Genomic DNA, 24,996 nt, shown 5'->3' on the forward strand with positions numbered 1-24,996 from the left:
AGTTAAAATAATTTTTGTTTGAAGTGATTTCGGCTAATTACTTCTGTATTCTGTGCATGCTGGTGTATATTTTCCACAATAATGACACACTGTAATTACCAGCATACTTAGACGAGTACATATTGATATACATAATTTGTGTTGATCTGTGTATTATCTGTTCTGTACTATGATATCTAAATCTGCCCCTAGGGATCATCTTTAGCTTTTGTATTATATCGTGTCATATTCTGTCTTTTCTCAGTTCCTATCCAATCCTATACTCGGTCTTACGCTGTCCTTTTATATCATATCTTGTTCTATCCTGTATTCTACACTATCCATTTAAATTGAATTCTGTGTTGTACTCCTGCATCCACTTGACATTTGGTGTTTTATACTGACTGCTGATTAGCTCAAGAGCAAATGTCCCTACTTGCCTCTGTATATAGTTATATTTACATAACATCATTATTGTATTGCTCATATCCCTATTGATGCTACATGCACACATCTGACATCACATCTGGCTCTAAAATCCAGATTATAACTGTGATTTGTAGCTGTGTAGGTGAGTAACCCAGTTATGCTGGCTGGCCACAAAGAGTGTTGGGGAATTATGGGAATTTCTGGCCTGTTGGTTTTGTTTACTTAAGTGTACTGGTTTTGTGAGTGCATTTCATACAGGTTTACACTATATTTACCAAAGTTTGGGATATATGGCTATTATTGTTATTGGTTGGTGTTTGGAGTACTACATGAGTATTTAGGGTATTACGTGTTGGAGAAGTTTGATATATTAGGATATCTGAGAATTTGGAACACTTAACCTACTCTGGTATTTGAGATACTTGAACATTTGAGACATTCTGAGTATTACTGACATTTATCGGTGGCAGTAGAAGGTATTGTTTTACACTGGGTTACAGTGAGCTCCTAGATTAAATCTGTCCATGTCTCAGTGGATTGTGGCACATTTGTAAAGTTGAGCTGGCATACTGTTACTTACATGGCTTACCTGGCCATACAGACACTTGCTGGGAATCCACATTGAAAGGGACACGTGAGTGGTGTAAGCAGTACTGACGAGTTCGGTCCACACCGACTCTGACCTCTGTTTGGCTGTCTCTGTCGTCAGAACCAGGTGCAGCACAGCTCCTGACGCGAAGGGGCAGCAGCCAGCCAATCTGTCTTCAAGCTGAAAAAAAATAGTTTTCAAGTAAGCTGCCTGAGGATTATACAGGGAAAAATCAGCATTGTCTTTATTTATGGATTCATTTTTTAAATTGTTCTTTCCACTGAATCTGCCTACAGTGAAACTGGAACGCTCACAGTGACACAGGGAACCTTGATCAGTCATTACAGAGTCTGTTAATAAGCACAGAACATGCAAAGAGTGGGATATTTATGTGATTTAAACAGCTGTCTGTAGTGATTATGCATCGCTAAGTGTGCCAGAAGAAAGAAAATAGACTCAGAGTCTAAAAAATGCAGAGGGTCCCGGGGCGATGTGAGAGTCTTGGAGTCAGTGTCGATTTACACATTTGATAACACGGAAAAGTATCAGTTCTGCAAGGCAGGCGAGCGACACCAGACGCCAGAAACGCTTCTGAAAACAATTTGGATTGCCCATTAGACTCTCTATTTTCTTGTGAGTAGGCAACTCAGCAATACAGCAGAAATACACAGGGTGGATAACATTATTACTGAGCTGATCTTAAATGCACCTGAGACAACCTAGTAGAGCAACGAACAATGAATGCTACAGTTCTATTTCTAATTTTTATTTGGATCTGTGGACTGTGGCTTTGCCTGTGTGGAAATGTGCAGCAGTTTTCTAATTGGTAACATCACATATATGTGATATGTAAACGCTGGTTTACCGTTCATATTTTTGGAGACTAGTTTTGAGTTATTTTGTTTTGTTTTTCTTTCTCCCAGTGGACAAATCAGACGCAATCTGCACTGGGCCACAGAACAAATCTACAGTGGCTGTAGATGTGTGAGGAATTTCCCCGTGGGATTTAGTTTCAACACGAGCAGGATGGAATGACTGCAAAGACTCCACCAATTCCCACAGGGAATTTCCAGGTCAGGTGGGATATGTAGCGCCTGTAGCTTATCCTAGTGTATCTGCGCAGGTTTTCATCCCTGTCAGCTTTACCTCGTAGAATGGTGAGGTAACTGATTGATGTTTACATGGCCTAACCCAGTAGACTTTTAAAGATAGATGCTGTGTTTGTGTCTTAATTAAAGGCAAGAGTTTAATTGCACTTTGATGTACTGTTAAGGGAAGAACCTGGTGAAACCTTGTGAAATTCTTGTTTAAATCTTTGTGACAGATTGTGTGTTGTCAATTATAATACACTGGGAATGGCTGCAAAAATAAGATCTGAACCTCTTTAGAGTTTGTCAGAGAAGGTGAATTTAGAAAGAGAGAATCTGAGGGTTTACTTTGTTCTGTCAAACACAACTGGCACTTTCTAACAGACAGAAATTTAGAAGTGCTGGGCAATTTGGCTAAAACTATTATTACCATTTTTCTATAGATATAATTATCAATATATTCATTTAATATAATGCAGAAGAAAAACACTTTCCATATGTTTGTCAGACCTTGAGGGCACACAGCACAATGTGCTTTGGTAAGTAACATTGAACATAAACATAACTTGTTTACAAGAAAACTCCAGAGGGCGCCTTTAAATTTAAGGGGTATATTCAGTTTAGGATTGAATCCTACATAAATCACAAAGTGCATTATGGTTTGTTTCTCAATCAATAATTGTATACTCTCTGCAACCAAACTTATGCTTATTGGGCTCATGCAAGATTTTACAGTGCAGCTTGTAGTGGTGGCAAAGTGTGTGACATCACTAAGCTGCTCTTCCACTTTTCCTCTGCATTCTGCATTAAGCTGAGGCTGCACTGTTTTTGAAAAAAGTTACCATCCTGCGACTTTATAACTACTTTCATTGGCTTTTGAAATCTGTTTTTTTTCTCTGTCTTTCCAACTGACATCATGTGTTTCACCATAAAATATGGAATTGCACTTGTTGTTTCCTCAGCTTCCCAGCTTCAAGTGATGACTGAAAAGGCAGACACAAGCGACTGCTGCTGGGTTTGAACTAACTCTACCACAAGAGGCTTGTTTGCAAACTTGGCTGCTAATGCTAGTGCTCTTAGTTTTGGAGCACCGATGCTGGATTGTGGTATGCTTGGTGGGATGGTAAATTTACCTTTTAAAATACTGGAAATTAAAATATTCAATTTCCTTTTAGTTCTGTTTTTGGTCTCCACCAACTTTTGAGGCAATGACTTGCTCTTAAGCTGCTGAATACTCTATCATGTTCACCAGTTAGTCGCAAACCACGTCTATGTGCTATTTGGTACTGGGCAGGTAGTGTACATTTTGGATTTTGTGGTAACTGAGTAGCTTGTAGTTAACTTATTTGTTATTGCTGCAACAACTGCATTATTAGTTTGAAATTATTATTTGCAAGTTTTAGAACATTTACTGCTAAGTTCATCCACCACTGTCTCTGTTCTACATGACTTTATCATATTTTTTAGTGGCTTCCAAAGGGCTGAATAATTTCCTCTGGCCTCTGTGTTTACTGAGGAATAATTTTTTCGGCTTTTTCATTTCTTAATTCTTCAGTAAAATGATCGTTTAGACCTTTATGGAAGGCCATATCAGTGTTGGAGTGGATTCTCAGTGCAGTTAGAAGTGCAAAATCCTTCTTCATAAGTTTTCAAATTGACTCTTTTATCCACAGTAGAGATATTTCACTTATGTGCTTGGAAAAACATGCCAGAAATACCATCAACCATTTTCATTAATTTCTTGCAGTATATATTGTGATTCTGATTCATTGCAAAATATGTATATTGGGATTCTGTTGCTGCTTAATGGACCTGGGAAAGAGATTGTTACTTTGCAGAGGATAAATCTCAGAAGTGAGCCTAAACTGAGAGAGAGGGAGAGAGAGTTGGTTGTTCTTTCCCCTCTCTCTTTTAGCCATTGTCACTTCCACATGCATGCATGCATGCACCCACCCAAGCACACACATACACTTGCGTGCACACATACACTCACAAGCACAAGCACACGCACACACACACACACACACACACACACACACACACACACACACACACATAAAATCATGATGCACAAAGTGGAAATTCTAGTCATCACACACGCAAGCAAAACAAACATGGCCTGAAATATGGATCCACTACATACATAATTGCACATATGCTACTCTTGTTTCCTTTTACCATGTCTTACTTAAGTCAGATATATAAGTAGGCTCACACACACGTGTGCAAACACACACTTTCCCTCCTCCATTAATACTTTTTACTTCCCACCTGTCAGGTCTGGAGGAAATGTATAAGAGTAGATAGGTCTTGACAGAGCAGTGAGTATACACAATGCAGGTGCATGTACGCACGCACACACACACACACACACAGATGCACACATACACACACGCCAAAGTCAGTTACTGCTTTATTTCCTACTGATCCTTCATCTCTGTGAACCGCTCTCCAAAGCTTCCCTCCTAACCCTGCTCTTATGCTGTCTATAAAGACGTCTCCTTTTTTCCCCCCCATCCCTTCTTTGACAAGATATTGAGAAAGGTTTCACATCCCTTTCACACTTTACACTCAAGCTTACATATACAGTATATTATAGCTCTTATGTCTCTTTTGAAAAAATAAATAAAGAAAAGAAATCCCTCTTGATCCACCATAGTGGCCATTTTCTTTGTTAATGCATTGCAATTCAGCCAGCTCTGCTGCAGTGGAAAGCAAAAAAAAAAAAAAAAAAAAGGCATCCATAATGCTGAGCAAAAATGTCAGCATTATTGTAGAAATCCAGTCTATGCTAGAGTTTTATATGTGCCTAGAGTTCTACAGCATCTGAGTTAAAAGTTTTATATAGTTTTAAACAAATGCTCAAAGGAACTAAAGAAATTAATGAACAATTAATTATTCAGCGAACACTCTGAGTACCCATCGGCTTTTTATTGAAACACCCACGTCTTAAATTAATTTCCACCGGATATTATGTCCCACACATCCACGTGTTGTGTATCCTGCTGCTGGACGTCTCTGATGACCGCAGTAAACAAGCTCCTCCTGCCGCTCAGAAAACACAAGTCAAGAGAAAAATAAATGGATTTTTTAAAAAAACCCGTAATCAAAATAAACATCAATAAAAAAAATATCAATCAATGAAAAAACAAAAATTGGCAAAAAAACAAATCCCCAACATTGGCATTTATATAAAGAACAAGAATTGAATTAAGTTTCAACTCTAACCTTTTTTAATCAGTTTAAGAATATTAATATAAAGCGCTTTTGATAAGTTCTTCTTCTTAGTCTCTGACTTTGCCTGCACTTTCTCCCCACCACATCACACACGCACACACACACACAATATACAATGTCTCTCACACTTGCCAATAATAGTTTAATTCAAGCAGTGGCAGCCTTAGTCTTAAACTCTCAATTCCTGTGTTGAATAGCTCTCCCAGCAGCGCCCCTGAAACGTCATCAGCTTTGGAAATGCTGACAGACTGAAAAAGCAGCTGAGTCATTCTTAATGAAGATCAGGAAGCTTTTCCTCCTCTCCTCCTTTCCCTCCATCATCAGAATAACAAGCATGCTGGCACAGACAGCATAGGCTTACCCCACTGGAAATTTACTGCTACAGCAGTAGCTGTCAAAAAGTTACAGACCTTTGGCAAATAAAAGGCAGGACCAGAACAAATTTTTACTTTCCACACTTCACCTTTATTTGTCATAACAGGTTTTCCTCTCTACGGATGTCAGGGCTTGATTTGCATTGTTCAAAATCTCACAAGAGCGTTGTTGAGTCAAAACATTCAGGCACGCTGCAAAATGACCGCTAAAGTAATATCAGGGGCGAAAGAGCAGAGAAAAAGTCTCTATTAAAGAATCAGCGGGCTCTAAATCTTTTGTAGCAGATGTCCTTTGCAGCAGAAATCATAGTTTATTGTGGCCACAATCCCTCGAGGCAAGATGAAAATGTGTACACTTGGCAGCAAATATTATGTATTGACATCTGCGCAAATATGATCCCAGCCATGAAACCACCTGGCAGTTAAACTATGAAATTCTTACATTGTGTACATCAAGCTATGTGTCACGGATGCAGTCATCCATGGAGCAGAAACTAAGTGTACTTGTCAAACAGGGCACATGAATTTTGGACAGAGTCTTGAGAAAATAAACTGACTGAGCAGCAGAGTCTTACGAACGTAGACTACGATGGAAATCAGCAGCTGATCCATTTGGCCTTGAGATGGTTGACGGTGCTCTTGATTTGATTTCAATTTGCCAGATACTTGTGAAAAAGGTAACTCCGCACCTGTCAACCAGCTAGATGATATTCAGGGTTTAGGCTTTGATGTCAGATTTAATAAGTCAGCCCGAGTCACTTTTTTCACACTTGAACATCAATTGTCCTTCCTGGTCTGAGTCCAGAGCCACAGACGGGGAAAAAAACTGCATAACGTGTGACACTGCAGTCAATGACGCAATTACAGACATCAGCATTACAACGTATGGAATTAAAGAAAAAGACGGAAGATGCAGAGGAAACATGAGAGAAGGAGATGATCCCATCTGATAAAGAGGAAAAGAACAGAGTCAGTGGTTGAAGGGAACAGATTAAATGCTGTAATGAATGTGCTGTAATCTTGGCAGTGTTGATCTCATTATTTGTTTATTTCTCCTCACACCTGCCTAGACACGCCGTTCCACAATGTTTCCCCTCTTCATTAGTAAGGAGCTACTGCTGTGCGCTAATGCATGTACTCGGCTGATGTTCATGTCCTGGGTGTTTGTGTCTGTTTGTGTGTGCGGCTCGGTGTCTGCGTATGTGTGTGCGTGTATACACGCTGGCATATTTTTTCCTTCTGATTAAACTCCTGCAGCGAAGCGATACCGCCTGTGTCTCTGCAAACTCCTCCTGTTTTTGACCTTTCTGTCGAACGTGTGAACACGCACACATCACATGCACACATGTCCACGCAAGCTGGTGATGGATGGTGTTATTACCTGAAGCTTTTAAGGGGCAGAAAGGTGCTTAAGAGAACAAACACACCTGACTGTTTGTGCTTTATCATCAGGAATTAACACTCAGATGCCCGAGCACGCACACACACACACATACACACACACACACACACACACGCACACACACACACACCAGCACAGACAGACGCACACAAACATCACAACATATGCAGTATTCTTTGAAATCATTAGTATTTAGCAAAGGAAAGACAGTATGTTCTCACCCAATGTTGTTTTCAGCTTTTTCCTTGAGCACACTCTCTCACCTGTGAAAATTATTCATTAATGATTTATTGAGACTCACACAACCCATCCATGCTTGAGAAGCTGAAATAAGCTTTGCATTTCTAACACAGCATTAAGTCCAGATAAACACACACACGCGCACATACACACATATACATTTTTTTATATATTTATTGTTGCCGGAATGGAGCTACATTAGGATGTTTTAGCACTTGGGATGACCTTCCTTTGTTGCACGATGGAATAAATACAACACCACCGAGGAAGAAAATAAGTTGTTTCTGTGGGTTGATCATGCTCCTGGTAAAAGTGATGATTCAAAATGCGTATCATTTTGCTGATAGTCAACATGTCAGTCCAGGACTGGTAATAAAGACATATTGCTTTCATCTGTCTCTCTTTCTTACTTTCCCCCTTTTTGTCTCCCCCACTCTTCTTCCCTCTGTCTCCCCCATCTCCATTTTGCTGATTGCTTTGCACCATTAATATTTCATGTGTAATGTGGCTCTTTTGGATACTGTGAGCATGTGTATGTGCCCCCGCGAGCCTGCATTTGTGCGTGTGCATGTGCATACACACGTATGCACATCTGCGTCTGCATATGTGTGTGCGTGCGCGCCCGTGTTTGTGTGCCTGTGCCGCAGTATCAAATTCTGCTCTCACAGCTGTCGGCTAGTCTCAGCTTGGTTGTGATCTGTCTGTCTACCTCTCAACCTTCAACCTCTCCTTCTGTTTCACACTCTTTCTTCCTTTCTTCCGAGTTTTTCATCTGCATCCCTCTGTTCTTCATCTCTCTGTTGCTCTCTCTTTATCTTTTCTTCTTCACCGCTTCCCTGGTTTTTTCTTTCACGGTATCTTCCTGTGTCTCTCCCTTGATGCCCTCTCCATCCCTCCCTCTGTGTTATTCCACCCCCGTTTTTTTTCTCCTGTTTTACTTTCACTCTTGCTTCACTCTGGCTGTTTTCACCTCTCTGGCATTCTTCAATTCTTAAAATACTTCCTCGATTTTTTTTACTTTTCAAATGTTGGCTTTTATTTGAGAAACACACAGAGTATGTGAAAACAAAATGTAACGAAACACAAGACAGAACTGTAGTTTATATGTAGAAAATATTTAAGGTTTGCTTAGACTTATTTAATGTTTGGGGATTACGCTACTTTTCTTTCTTATGGCTCTTGACTAAGTTGGACTATGAAGATGGATACAGTGGATAGGAAGATAAATAGTGGGGATTTGTGATATATATGATGAGAAAGTCTTTGACTCGATGTCAGTCTTCTGTTATGGCCCGTTGCGTGCCAGCACTCCCTGTCCAATTCTTGATGGAGTTCTGTAAGGAGAGCAAGGCAGAGGCAGCGGCAGCAGTCAAGTGACAGCCTCATATTGAACAGGAGTGATATGTAGGATCAAGTTCAACCTCTCCAGCAAATGAGAGGGGACAGAATTTTTTAGCACAGTCTGGGCGTGTGGATAGAAAGATGGAGAGCTGGTCAATTTCATATGCAAAGTTCTCCTCGTAAAATACTGCTGCTAAAACTCCGAAAAGTTCAAAGGTTGGAACAGCTATATATTGCCTGTCATAAAGCATCCTTAAATGTCTCTTTGGGCAGCCCTTCTAGCTGGTGTGTGTGTGTGTGTGTGTGTGTGTGAGAGAGAGAAAGAAAGAGAAAGCGTGCGTGTGTTCCAAAAGCCTCCTGCTGATTACAGGCACACACTGTTCCCTGCACCTTAATGAACAGAATCACCACTGACACACACACTTTCCATTTATTACCCTTGTCTCTCATTATGGAATTTCTGTGTGTGCACTACAGTGAGTGTGTGAGGTGTGTGTGTGTGTGTGTTCCTGCTGCTGTATGTATACGTGTGCGTCTGTGTGTATGCATTAACTCTGGTCCACCGTGGGCCCAGGCGTGTGATTGGCTGCGGATGAGAGCTATGGTTGGCACAACAACATTTCCGCAGAAGGCCGTAAAGCAGTAGGCCTGGAGCGCAGGCAGCATCTGCCCCTCCGTTGATGCCAAGACATATACACACACACTCACACACACGGACGGATTTGCATAAACATTCAAACAGAATGACATACATGTATTGACACACACTAGATATTTCACAATCTCTCATTTAGCCCCAGCCCCCTGTCCCTTGCACCAATCTATCCTCTCTCCTGGCACTTGTCCGGCATTCTCTCATTCTACTGACCCCTCTCTGTCTCTCCTCTTCCATCTCTGCCATGGCTTTGTCCCTCGTAAGCTGTCTCACCCTGTCTCATATTCAATTCTCCAGCCCTCCACTGTATCTGTCTTTCCTTTAAGCTGTCCTTTTCTATTAAGCGAAATGAGGTAAACTGTTTCTGTAGACCCACTCCTCTACACGCGATGCTCATTTTCCTCCTTCCACACCTTTACTGCCCCGCGACAGCACCACACACTCATTACAGGTCTGCCCCTCCTCTCTCTCTCACACACACACACACACACACACACACACACACACACACACACACACACACACACACACGGACATTTAAAAAACACACACATACACAGACATTTACCAAACACACTCACACACACACAGTCACTGCTCTACCACCCACGCTTAGGTTGTTGTGGCCAGGAGATTCTGTCATAACTCAAAGACTGACCTTTCATAAGCCACTGCTCCAGACAGATGAATAGCCCTATAGCAGTGTGTCCATGTGTTGCTGTGTGTGTGTGAGTGTGTGTGTGTGTGTGTGTGTGGTTGGGTATGATAGCTGTCGGTGAGCAAGTGCATGCTATTGTTTGTGCACAAATGTGTATTTTCGTGTGCATGGGAGGGAGTGGTAATGCATCATGAGTTTGAGCCTGTGTGTAAGTGTGTGTGTGTGTGTGTGTGTGTGTGTGTGTGTGTGTGTGTGTGTGTGTGTGTATGTGTGTGTGTATGTGTATGTGTGTGTGTGTGTGTGTATCATAAGGGCTGTGGCCTGGATGGAGATGGGGTGACTGAACAGTGTGGATAACAAGGAAGTGTAGAAAAAGAGTGAATCTATTAAGTGAAGCTATAAAAATAAAACAAAACCCTCATATGCTGTTTACTGCATCTGCATTTATTGCTTTACTGTTTTTCTTTCGTGCATCGATATTATAAATAAATGATTAAATTAATATTTAAAATGTGTTTTTAAAATTTTTTTTTCATTGAAGACCTTAAGACTGCGTGGGCTTGTTTATCTCAGCATGTGGAAGGTAACTTTACTGAGACTCTATGTTCTTGGAGGCCCTCTGGACATCTGAGCATACTATTGATAATCAATCCAGCTTCTGTCCCACAGTTTCTGCATCAAAGGAGTTTTAGGCTCTCTCTTCCTCTCTCTTTCATTCTTTATGTCTACCACATAGACTTGTACGCAGACACGTGTACAAACCCCAGGGAATACACAAATCTGCATACTGACGCACACGCTCAGATACAGGCACACATATAAATATGCCTCTATGGACAAACGCATATAAAATGGTGTTTTATATGATGTGTAGCTTTTCTTTGCCTGAAGAAACTGAAAGTCAAGGTAGCATCAAGAGTGCTCCGTCACTACTTCCACAATAACGATAATATAATAATATAATAATATCTGTGGACGAGTCTGTTACTTGGGCTCTTTTGTCTTGGGAGGATTATGAGCCTAAATGTTTACACTTGCCTGTTGTTACTTTAATTCTTACATTTTTGCAACGGCCTCACACACTTGGTTTTTTTTTTTTTTTTGCAAGAAAGAAAATACCAGGGACAATCCTCTCAGCACTAAACAATAATGCATCATGTTCCAAAGGAATATGCCACACAACATTTCCCACTTCAGGTCTGTCTTCCTCTGTCTCTATGATATCTACAAAAGCCATGGTAACAACGTTGCCATGACCACATCAGAACCACTGGCAACAGACTACATATTGGCAAAGTAATGTCAAAAAATTATGCTAAAGATTTCTTTCTGACGACACAGTGTGACTGATGTTTTCAAATGCCACTCTGAAGACTTTTTGTTTGGGGAGAAACATGTAAAAATCCTCAACACACATACATCCCGACATCGACTCACAAAAACATATGCACAAACACACAACACACCCTGACAGACCGTCTGCTCATAAGTAGAGATAAATTATAGATCATGTTCCCACTCAGAGCTTGTGCCTCTGCCAGACAGAGTTTCGGGCTAAAATGCTGAGACAGAGTGTTTCAGCGTCTCATCTTAGCCAAAAGTGGGGGAAAAAAAAAAAAATAGCCGCAGATGACATTTAGATTGACAGACAGACACTTAAACATTTACCCCGTCACTTCAGTATCTCACGGTAAAGTTGCTTTTCAAATGAACTAAATTAGCACAGATGGAAATATTGCTAGTTTTCTGACTTTGATTGATTGGACAGCTCTAAATGTAGACATTTATTTCATTTGGTAAAAAAATAAAATTAACTCTTTGTGACATACTATACCACTGAAGATTTACAACACAGTAATAGAATAGAGTTTCTCATATATGACGCATGTGACATTCTTCTGCAAGTGCAAGTGATAAGTGCCTTTTATTTTTTTCCCCAGGATGAAAATAGCCAGCCAATAGGTTTTTCGGCTCGGAGGTTTTTTTCTCCATCTTGTGAGCTTTCAGGTATTGAAATATACATCAGGGAAGAGTTCAAAATTTGAGAGTTCACAGCAGAGATTTTGTTTAACACATTTATAGTGAATTAATAAAAGATCTCCATAAAGCTCGTAGCTTCATTTCTTTTTCATGTTTACTTTTCTTCGTAGCCAACCGATTTTGGAAGAGGCCTAAAGGTTCGACTTTGGGTTCATTCACCATAAATCTGGAGCAGGTGCTTCAGGTGGTCTGGTGTCATGTCATTTTGAGTTGGAGGGCTGTTTTCGACCTGCACGTTTTTACCTTTGTCACTCTTTCACATGATAAAAATCAGAGAACTGGGTATAGTTCCACCTAGAGAAACTACAATGTCTTGCTATTTCTCATCTTAACTAGATTAGCATAACAAATCCCTGCGTGAGGGTGGGTTTTGACTTTTGGATAATTCAGCTTTGATCTGTCTATTACAGGGGAATGGGGAGGATAATTACATTTTACTGCTAAATTTAACACACTTAGTAAAACAAGAATATGATAATTATTTGCTAATGCAAATAAATGCTGTGGATTGTTCTTGCTGAATATATATTTTTTGAAAACCTTTGTCCTCATTCATGAATTATTATGCTGCGCAGTCTGGTACTTTTTAATTAAACCCCACCGTCCTTATCCAAATGTCTTTCCGCTTAAGGGCATTGTATTTGTTTTTGAATAAACCCTTGTTCTCCATTACATGGTGTAATTTCTTAGTCATAAATTTATTTGTCTAAAAGGAGGGAAGGGCCATTCAGCCTCTTCCCGGACATGATTAATTTCTGCTGCAGGAGGAGAGGAAGGAACTTCATGACCTTATAGGTGGTTGTTACCTGGAAACCTTTCAGTATTATATGTTAAATTGGATAGCGTTTATTTAAACACAAAATTTGGAAAAGATATTTAAAAAAAAAAAAGCATGCTTCTTTTCTGTAGAACATCAGAATGAATCACAAAAGGATCCTAAAACAAGTGGCAAGGATAAAAGAGTACACAGAGATAAAACAGAATTATCAACAGAAATAGAGACAATAGAGGTTATTACTTCTCAAATCACTGTATATATTTATATAAACACCATATATATCAAGCTGTATTATATTTGCTCAACACAACAGCCGCACTTTGTCACTGGATACTCTTATCCACCATAAAAATGGGCTATACAAACAGCTCTCATAGCACTTGGGAGTCTTCAGAGATTTCAATGACACATAAAGACAATAATGCAGGGGACACAGCACAGCACAAGCTCCCTCTTTGCTTCTTGTAGAAAAGAGAAAATGACTCACAGAAACCAGAGGGGTCACATGATAGCAGCCTAATATGATCTCTTTGTCTCTATTTTCTAGTTGCAGTGAGGGGACTACTGATAGAAAACAGAGAAGGCGCATAATGGTAACTTAATAATGCTCCCTCCCCCCTTCTGTGCCTGTCTCTCTACAGTACCTCTGCCTGTGCGTGCGTGTGTGTGTGTGTGTGTGTCTCTAAGCTGCTGACTCTGCAGAGGTTTACATTGACCAAAGTTCTAATTATAGACCACACGTGAACATGTTTGAATGGTATGTGATTGTGTGTCTGTGTCCTTTCCTGTATACGTTTCTACTCCCTGGAGTGTTTGAAAACAGGCATGTCTGTGTGCGGGACGTCCACGCTCATATAGGCTTCCTGTGAACGCGGCTCATTTTGTGCCAGACCGTTTCATTTATTTGTTTATTTGTTTATTTATTTATTTTGTCTAATCCCTGTCTCTGGCCAAAAATACAGACCGCATCGTATCTGTCTATGGGACTTTGGGGAAGAAAGGCGGAAGGAAGGGAAAAGAGAAGGGGGAGAACAGTACATGGAGGGGAGTGAAATCGGATGAGAGGAGACTTAAAGGAAACAGGAGGACGGAAGGAGGAGAAGGGAGGAAGTGGGACTCCAGGGGGTCATTTAGCTGAAGGCAGAGAGAGAGGTGAGAAAAAAGCGCAAAGAGAGGGAGTGACTCACACAGAGGGAGGAGTGGGAAGAAGATGGAGAGGCAGCAGGACTGGGAGGACAAGGAGAGCTTCTGAGGTTTTAAGGCTGGATCATGCTTGAAACAAACTAGTTGGTGCAAAGTGTCTGACACTTTGCACCAACTAGTTTCAAGCATGTTTGTTTCAAGCATGATCAAGCATGGGGGGGGCGGGGCACAGTGACATGTCAGGTGGTCGGATCACGTCAGAAACCTCCTCCAACAACACCTTTCTGATGTCGATGATAGATGGGGTCTGTGTCCGACTTTCCGATACCGACATTCCCACCCACTTCACGCCGAGATCGCCCAGCTGTGCGTAGGTGGGAGAGGAGCCAAGCATTGTGTTTCTCTCTCTAGCTCTCTTTTTTCATTTGTTACACAGCTATTTGTGACACGTTTATGTGAACAACCGAGTGCAACGGTATTAATGTCTCCCTGGAGAGATTGTCTGAAAATCTGCGCTGTATTAAACAATATTGCGTCTCTCCACTCTCTGTGACGGCTGGATTTTCACTCCACATTGTGGCTATTTGGGACAATTAAAAGAACACCTTTGATTTCCGATTTGGAGAGCACTTCTTGAGAACTATTTCTGAGAGGCCATAAATCCATGAAAAATGTACAGGGACAATATAGGAGCACATGTTGGGAGCATATGTTCCTTGCTAGCTACGACTAACATCTTTTATAGTTACATCTATTTCGGTACATTGTCTGTTTGGGGTAAATACAGACTGCTAAAAAGTTCTAGCAGTAAAATTTGTACAACTAACACAAGGTAAAGATTTGCCTCACTGCTGTGTTCACTCTGAGCTCACCTTTTGGAGAGACAGAAAGGAGGCAGCAGAAACAGAGGATGATGAAGAGAGAGAGAGAGGGGCCCTGCTGTAGAGGAAAACTTGGTCACGGGTGAAAGTTGGGATGGCGAAGAGCATAAGTGGACCTCCTCTCACTATGGAAACAGAGCTGGAGCTCAGTGAGTGCAGCCCATTGTTGGAAAAAAAAAACTTTCAAATAGTTGAGAGGGGAAATGGGAGAATGGAGAGAATTTTGCGTGAGGGCAGAGAGAAATGAGGGAGTAAAAGAAAGAAGTAGGGAGGGAGGATAAGAAGAAGACAGGAGAAAGGGACAGGCAGACTGGGAGGCTGAAGGGAGGGAGCGATAAAAAAGACACAATGTAAGGATTTGGGGAGAGAGGAGAGCGAGAAAGTTTGAAAGAGAAGGAGAGAGGGAGGAGAGAGGGCTGGAAAGTCAGAAAGAAAAAGGGAGGTGGAGAGAGAATCAGGCCATTCATCCATGCCTCTGGAGAAGGACACAGTCTGAATTCAGGATAACTCATTCAAAACGCCAACTCTACTTTGTCCCACAGCACCTCTGTCAGTCTCTGCTATAGCTACCAAGTGGCTGGGACACATCCAGAATACCTTAACACCATGACTGACAGCAATTTGCAGTTTGTGACACCCACACCCACACACTCCTATGAACACACATGCACCACGTCAGACACACTGCGTGTTCCTCTTGCGATGTTGTTCAAGGGCCAATAAAAATGATCAGAGCAACACCCTGGAAAGCCCATTGTTTGTCACTAATGCGGATTCCGATGATAAACACTGCACTCGGGCAAGTAACGCATGCATATGCAGGACACACAAAACGCACTCAGCATGCCTGAGGAAACCTGCTGGAGAGTTGTCAGAACCTCACAATCTCCCTTCACTGGCACCCGAGTTTCCTTAACCCTGTCCGATAATTGGTCTCCAGGGAAACAATACTGCTTAAAGCTAAAAGTTAAACCTTAATAAGGCTGTAAACACACACACATGCAAACGTAAAAATAAATGGTACAGGCGTATGCAAGACCGAGGCATGTAAAATGGAGACACGTACGCACAGCTGGCTATAAATAATTGAAGTCTGCTTTGTTACAAGAGAAATGGAAGATGATAAATGACAGAGTGATAAAGAAAAGTCAATGAATTCTGCTGCCTTTGCCATTTAACCTCTCAGGTAACGGGATCAGTGCAGACACTTGCACAGTGTCCTGGTTGTGCTGTGGTTTATCACCCAGGCACAAATGCTTCCTTCTTCTTTCCTCCGATTTTTGCTTTCCAGCTTTACGTTTTAGAAACAGCAGCGCATCCCAAAGGTATTTTGACCAAGCTCTCGCCGTGTGTCTCCACGCGCGTGTGTGTCTATACGTGTAAGTCTGTGTGACCTTGTCAGGAGTGTTCCTATTTAATCATCTCTGGGAAATCTCAAACATTCCTTTAAAATTGAACATGAAAGGTAACCTTCTCTATTTTTACTCGCTGTCTCTCTGCAGAGAACCAGGGAATTATCTTTTTCACTTTGCCTTGGATCTGTGGAAGGCGTGTGAATAGGATGGAGAGAAAGAGGGAGAAAGGAAGAGAAAATGACACACACACACACACACACAGAGGAAGATGGGGACAGAGGAAAGTGAAAGTGAGTGGGTAGGCAAGGGGGGAGGGGGGGGGGCAGTGACTGAAAGAGGAAAAGTGACAGCCAGACAGGAAGTAAGTTAGAGAGAGGGAAAGTGAGGCATGAGGAAGAAAAAGAGGTAGAGTAAGGTGCCAGGGAAGCGGAGCTGCTATTAAAGCATTTAAGGAAGGCAAATACATGGTATAATGCAGAATCCCCCACTCCTGTGGTGCACAATGAGATGTCCACGTAACAAAGTGCAGACACAAGATACTATAATGAGGTGGTGGCTCATTGTAGCAAACAGGCAACTCCACTTGAAGTAACTTTGAGATGCAGCTCAACCTGCCAGTTGCTAGACAGCGGTTTAATGACAGCTTGTCATTGTGTTATATGCTGGTTCCCACAGATGGATGTTACCAGCACTTTCACACTCACATTCACACCCTCAAAGGTGTGTGAGCTCTGTGCCCACATACTGTATTAACCGGTCACCCTCGTCAGGCACACACTTTATGTCTATCAGGCTCTCTTTCTCTTTCTTGCTCTCTGTCAGAGGTGAGGGCAGCCAGCTAAGTGGTGGTGCTGGCTGAGCCTGAGGCGAGAGCAGGAGACCTCATGTTTGGCTGGGCTGAAATATTTAAGGAAGCCATCCAAAGCCTGTTTCACTCAGTCGGTATCCAGTGGGCCAGTCCCATCAGAGACCAATTACAACTACTGCTGAGCCATGGATGAAAGGTTCGATCAAAGGAAACAATGCACAGAGATATAAACTGTGCACACCATGGGGCACCTACGAGCGCACAGAATGACGTGTGCACTTGACCATATAGTGCTCGAACACGCATACGCAGCAGGTACACACTTGAAGCACACCAACGCACTTATGCACATTTTTCTGTTTTTCCTTCTATTTCTATTATCTTTCTCTCCAGCACTATCACTGTGTCTCTTGATCCTTACTTCTCTGTTTCTTAACAAACACAATAATCCTTCTGTCTTTTGCAGCTCCACCAAATCCCAGAGGCTTCACAGTAACACTCACAGGGACCCACATACCAAATGTTCCCTTTTCCAAACAATATTTGCGAAAAAAAAAAAAAAAAAGTGTATTCCATGAATGCAGAATTAACCAAGGACAGTGAGAGGTGAGCAAGTCCAAGCACGCACACACACAGTCTGTCCATTTGTGACTCACTCGGTCTGCGGCATACACTCACATGCACATTATCCTCTCATTGTGACATGCAGACGCGTACACACACATGTCAGTGGAGCATAAATCATTCATAATGATCATTAAAAGGAGAGAGAGGGGGGATAGGTAGGTGGAATAAATCGCTCCTTTAGCCCCCTCCCTTTGTCACAGTGATGTGAACTGACAGGCCACCAGATAAGGAGCAATTACCCAGACTCATCTGGGCCAGGGAGCATAAGGCATGGACTCACACTCCCACGGATACACAAACACACAGGTAGCTATACACATGCACAGTCAACCACACACACACACACACATACTCAGATACTGTGATACTAATTCACACTCACATGCAGATAGACTGACACATATAAACATACACTGACACAGATGATCTCTTTCACTCACACGCACAGTACATTTACCTTGATTTATTCCTCTTTTTCTCCGCGGCTAGAGGGGAAAAGGTTCTTTCTCTCTCTCTGTCTTTCTTTTCGTAAGCCCCAGGGAGAAAAGGCACTTAAGATAACATAGACACTACACATGTTGAACCGGAGCTGCTGCTGAGACATACGGAAGCAAAGGCGAGGGGAACAAGAGAGCTCTATTCAAACAAAGATAAAATACCTCTTCTTGACTGGCAAATGACAAGCCTAGAGGCTGGGACTGGATTGGGACAGTTTAGCACTCACTGTATTTACACTGTACTCCCCCCACTAATGAATCTGAATTTAACAGGGAAATCCCTTTTGTTGTGTCATTTAAGCAACTGCCACTTTATCAAATGACTGTATCAAATGAAAAAAAAAAAAGAAAAGGTAATAAGTAATTTTGCTATGGTTGACATCAATTAACCTCTATTTCAATTTAGCGTGGGAGTGCATTTATTTAATATTAAGAGCCTTTTCCATTTTATTTTAAATGTTCGATATGCTTGACACTATGAAATATAAAAGCACAATATATACAGTATGTTTAATTTTAGGTAGTCCACTGCATTACCAATTTAGACTTAGTAGAGAATGATTAAACTGCACCATCATGGAGTATAATGAGTTGATGCAACTTTGCACTAAAAAGACTAAACAAGCCAAGGCATTGTTGTATCCATGTGTGAGTAGCACAGATTGCTTGTTTTTAGAGGCTTAGCCAAGACTCAATCCTTTTGACTATCCTACCAACCTGACACTTTTTTTTTTCACCCTGCATGGGAATGCCATGATCTACCCAACAATTTTAAGGTCACTTCAGTTTATTCAAGAAAAAACTGTCACTGCAGGAATGTGCTACACGGGTTGTTCAAACGTGACCCAAAGGAGAGTTGGAGAGCACTGATGTCACTACAAACGGGCCAACCAGTGTGGATGTCCTAGACCTTGTGCACAGACGATGCCAGAGTTGAGCTCATACAGTGTGATTAATCACAGCTAAATCATTTTCCTCAATTCTGTGTAAGGCTCATTAAATGAAGCCTTGAAGCGCTGGAACATCTGCAGCAGTTGTGAAAGAGTTCGCTCACAAGCAGACCACAAAAGGGATGCAAGAATCCACAAAAGAGAGAGCAAAAACATGCTGTAAGGTAACTGCAATCTGTCCTCAGAATAGCAAAAAGATATTTATATCATGCTTATGTATTCTCTGAACTACATTTAAACCTACTGTAATAATGGTCAAAGAAAGTCACACACTGAGAAATGGTCACCTGGGAGCTGGTGATAGGTGGACGGATAAGGGCCACATACTTCTTGCTGTAACTGTGTGCGTTGATGTGTCTTTCAAAAACAAAATGTAACCGTGAGCACTGGACAAGACGGCCTGTTCATTTAGAAATGAGCAGATATGATCTGCAACATGTGTTCTGACCGTATATCCTTGATATTAATACTAAAAGTCTCCCTGTATACTTTAAGGTCCGATAATGCAATGTCTCTGGAAGTGTACAAATTTCAGTAAATTACATATTTTATTTTACCATCATTCCTCAGTTTATAATAATTATCTTACAGGAGGTAGACAAAATATCAAAAACACTTGATGAAAATACATACAATACGTGGACTTACCTTGAAGCAGCTTAATCACAATTGCAATCAATGCTGCCCAGGTGGGTCATATTAGGTTGAGTGGCAATTAGCAGTAATTTACCAGCTGTGAGGTTTAGAGGCAACATCAGAGAACTAATGAGCTCAAAAGTGCTCAACTTTGTTCCCAAATTCGATGTAGAAAATCATGACAACATGTGCCAAACAAGGACATACTACACTAACAGAGAGTAGCAGCACTTACAAGCTCAAACTAACCAACATGTGATATAAGGGACATATTTATAGTACAGGGGTGACAAATACAGTCAATCTAACAGGGATTCAACCCAACATCTGTAGTAGTGTTTTTAGCAGTGATTTAGCCTGTTGTTGTTTTCATTATTTTGTCTTCTTTTCAAATGGTGGTTTTAAATTAAGTCAAACTCGGCTCAAACTTTGAAAGCACTCAGCTGAACTTAAAACTCGATTCTTCAGATGTTACCGAAATAGAGGACGCAGCTGTCATCTGTGCTGGTGGATGGAGGTTGCCATTAAGGCCACTAGGAGAAGTATGAATAAAAGACAGCATCAATATATTACAAAGAAAGTCAATATTCTCTTGACAGCACTGAACCCCTACACCGGGAAAGTAAAGTCAGCAAGCAGATTTGTTTTTAAGTTATGTATCCTCAATTTGATGTCAGAAACAAACATGTTTACGCCAGTGTAATTTCTTTATTTTTTTTTCCTCTCATTTCTTATTGTTCCCTCTCTCCTACTGTTCTCCTTCCCTCACCTTTTTCTTGCTCCCACCCTGCCCTCATTTCCTTTCAAATACTGTCTAACTGGGTGGGTGGGTGGGGGCTGAACAAGTTCAAAACATGTACCAGACAATGTGCCTGCCCAGTGTGCGCTGACACGACGCAGAGCTGCCGCTGAAGCGATGCTGTGGAGATGATGTAGCCCCCGGGCCACACATAGACGTCAGTCCGGGGTTGAGAACAGTAAATAGCAAAGCTATTATTTAACAGACTGCAGAGTCAAACGCCACTGCAATGTGTGACCTTTACATTGCTGGTGGGCTAATACAGAAATGAAAAGAGGTGGAGGAAAGAAATTGGGGGACCAGACACACCCGAATGAACACACACACAAACACACACATACACCCACACACGGTCGTATTTGCGCATATGATCACATTTAAAATTAAGCAATAACGCGTGAGGACCTAATGTTGTTATTATTGATGCAGAAGATACTCACATGCACAGCCACACACACTTGTGACAGTTCTGATTACACTATGTTGGCACCACAAACACAAGGGTGTGTGTGTGTGAATGTGTCTCTGTGTGTGTATGTGTGTGCGTGCGTGTGGTAAATCAGGCAATTCTGCAGTGAAAGTGACTGTCAGACCCGACTATTGCAGGGATGTGCTGATAGAGAGGTTTTAGAGCAGCAGACTACTGCCTAAGGCCTCGAGGAACTCGGGAAACGAGAGGGGGGTGGGGGTGGGGGCAAACAGTGGAAAGGAGGAGAAGCAACAGAGATAAAGAAAACAGGAATGCGGCAGAAAATAAACAAGGTTATAGAAATAGGGAGGGAGGCAACGAGCAAGGGATTTGAGTGAGGTGGGAACCAAGGTCAAGCCACTGAAGCAGAGAGAGAAAGGTGGGAAACGAAAGAAAGGAGGAACAGAGTGAACGAGTGACAATGAAAGACAGAGAGGCAGGAAAGAAGGGAGAGCTGGGGAGGAGGGGGAGAGTGAGACCTTTGCATGATAATTTGTTCATTAGGAAAGACCTTGACCGAGAATTTTCTCTCTACATCCTGATCTCCTGACTCTGCTCCTCCTCTTTCCTCCTTTTCTACTTCCCTGCCTCCGCACCTCCTCCCACAACCCCCCCAACCCCCCACAACTCACTCTGCTTAGTTTTCTCTTTTTCTCCCTCTCAACGTCACCGTTCTCTCATTATAGAATCCCTACTCAGCAACTCTAAGACAGGGAGGCATGATGAGAGAGTAAAAGAAAGAGTTATACAGAGAGAGAGAGAGAGAGAGAGAGAGAGAGAGAGAGAGAGAGAGAGAGAGAGAGAGAGAGGGAGAGAGGGAGACAGACGATGACAGGCAACCATCATGTGACTTCTCAGTTCAGTTCAATCCCTTATTGGCATGGGACACAGATGTTTACAGCGCCAAAGCAAGTGTGAAATAAAAACAACAAAGAAAAAACTAAATGTACAAAACAGAACAATATATAATCACAAGTAAGTAAAAAATTACTAAAAATAAAATGTAAACTTGCAGTTAAAAAATTGTGGTTGTACTCTAATTTACGCCCCTTTCCTGGATTTGTGAACTGCTCACAAATCCTTGCTGGTGTTTGCACACTGCTGTATTTCGTCCAGCACAAATGAAAGCTTTTTGTAACTAAGAATGTTTTCAGTCTTTTTCGGGTGTAATCTGTGGGTAGTATTTGTCTCTGATGTCTCGGTATAGTTGGCAGGTGGTTAAAAAGTGCAGCTCATTTTCCACCTCCTGCTGTGTGCAGTGGGTGCCCAGTCTTTCTTCTCTGGGGAGCTAGGGCTGCCTGTGGTGGCCTCGCTGCACTGCAAGGCTGTGCTCACTGAGTCTGTCCACGGACAAAGATTTCCTTAGTCCAGACATCCCTTTTCCCAGTAATGTTCTCCGGTTCCTCCCCGAGGCGTTCCCAGGCCAGATGAGATATGTATTCTCTCCAGCGCGTTGTGCGTCTACCCTGGGGCCACTTACCAGTTGGATGGGCCCGGAAAACCTCCAATAGAAGGCACCCCGGAGGCATCCTGATCAGATGCTCGAACCCCCTCAACTGGCTCCTTTTGACAAGGAGGAGCTCTACTCCGAACTCTCTCCGGATGTCTGAGCCCCTGATTGGACTAGATGTTCCCTAACTAGGGTTTTGGTAGGCTTCCACACTACCTTCTTTCCAGTTACAGCTTTTTTAATAGTATGTTGTTTGACTGACTTTGATACTTAATGATTATGTGTTGATCTGTTCAGGTAGACTGTGGTTTTGCTGTGGTCTGACAGGGGTGTTAGTGGGCTGACAGCGAACACTCTGAGAGACAGCAGGCTGAGGTCAGTGATGAAGTAATTTGGAGTAATCTACTGTACTGTTACCCACAAATGACTTTTCTCTGTTCTGCCGTTAACCTTCTTTTACAAGCCTACTGTGCATGCACATCGAGTATCCCCTTCTCAACTGGTGGTTTCAAGTTCCCTGAGATTAAATGAGATAAATAAATCCTTTCAAAGGAAAACGAGAGAAGGGGGGAAAAAGTGATTTTTTTCTAACAGGCATGCACTTCGGCAAACAAAAGCGAAATCAATACGGAGTACCCTTAGACACGTAAAGTGTACCCCATGAGCTGAATACAAAAGAACAGTGAAAGGATTTCTAGGCTCATAAAGTGGAAAAAGGGGTGAATAATTTACTTAAAACAAGAAACTGATGACAGCGGATCTCAAAGAGATACAGTAGATGGCTCAGATTTCGTGGTTTATTTAAAATTTGGTAAGGAAGAGGATGTCACACAGCAGTCACAAGAAAAGTTGGGTTTCACAGTTCTGGCCCATTTTCTAAGCTTGCATTGCAGAAGCAAATATTTAGTAGATTTTAAATGCCAAAGTCCATCTAATGCTAATGGCAGGGGAGTGAAAATAATGTCACAGCTAGTTTTTAGTTTTGGATTCATTTTTAATGGAGAATCAACACGACAAAGAATAAATAAACCCTTTAAAAATTTACCAGCTTCTACACACCCCAAGAGAAGAATTAGAATTATAAAATCAACAATGTCAGTATGCATGTAGAGTAGAAAAATATATGCAGAAACAGCTGTCTTCAAACATTATTAAATGTTTTATCTCCAATCATCTCAGACAGAACGGTCCATGAACTCCACACGATACATTAAAAGAACTTTGTGGAGTATTTGACCACTAACGGTGCTGGAGAGCAATTCTTTGAATAATGGGTCCCGTGGGAGACTCTCAAGCACCACTATCAGGAGGAAGGCAAGGGTCATGTGATGACTGTGGGAGCATAATGTATTGGAAAGTTACTATTTGGGAGTCTTGCAAGCTAGATTACCTGTACTGTAAAAAATATACTGTAATCAGTGGATAATACAACTGGCCTTGAAAGTTAAAAAAAAAAAAAAATTTAAAAACCTGCTTTTTGTGGGAAATTGTAATGCGACTGAGTGTTGCTGTTATACAGTGCTCTTTGCAGAGCTGGACTGGCTCATAGTAGAGGAAGTGGTGGTGGAATACTTTCCATTGATAGGTATGGAATGCTTTAGCTGATATTTTTCCGTCCTGGAGTCAAGGGCAGCAGTGATGTGTAAAAAAATCAGTGGGGAAATTGTATGGCAAAGACAAAAAGACAGAAAGACAAAGCCCAGACAAGAGCATGTGTGCAACACTACAGGTGCCGCCAGAAACGTTTGCAGGTGGCACTTCACACAAGACTGTATCGCAGGGTTATTTGCTATCAAGAAAACAGGCAGACAAAGTCAAGGCTAGTGGTCACAAAGGAGACCTGGCCTCCAAACAAGATGCAAATCACTGTCCTCAAGTTAAGTACAATCACACTTGAATTGCTAAAGGTGGCACTTTAGTATGTGAACATTCAACAAGAGTATACCAAGAGCACTGTCAAGTCAAAAAGCCAAAAAGCCCAACATTCTTGCATCAGCCAAGAGTTGTTGGGAGGAAGTTATTTCTTTTGCCTTTTCAGGAAACAGATTGAAAGTGGTACTCAGATACTTCCAGCTAGCTAAATGGAACTTGGTGGCCAAAATACATTCTCAGGTCTTTCAACTCCCTTGGTCACCCCAACTAAAAACCTTGCACCAAGAAGAGGTGCGAGGTAACAAGTGTAATGGGTCATATAAAGGTGGTATCAAATAAATATTACATGTCTCTGAAAACTGTAATAGAGGCAGAACAGCAGCTGGCAGCCGTGAGGGAGACTCCAAGAAAAGACTGAGCAGCTTGCAGCTTGTGAAAAAACTCTATCTTCACTGTAGAAATTTCACAAACAAAGGACCAGAGTAGTGGAGTGCTCAGATGAGGGGGAGTTGGGCTTGACTCAACCGGAGTTAGACAACAAATGTGAGAGTTTCTTTGTGTTTGTGCAATCAAATCTGATTACATGAGAAATGTGAAGAAACAGGTTTCTTGTAAATAGGTTGTAAACAGGCAGGTTTCATGATAGACAGTGATGCAGCTTAGCATAATTATGACAAAACGATCTCATCTCACGCTCGC

The sequence above is a fragment of the Toxotes jaculatrix genome, chromosome 4 (assembly GCF_017976425.1).
Source record: "Toxotes jaculatrix isolate fToxJac2 chromosome 4, fToxJac2.pri, whole genome shotgun sequence".
NCBI lineage: Eukaryota > Metazoa > Chordata > Actinopteri > Toxotidae > Toxotes > Toxotes jaculatrix.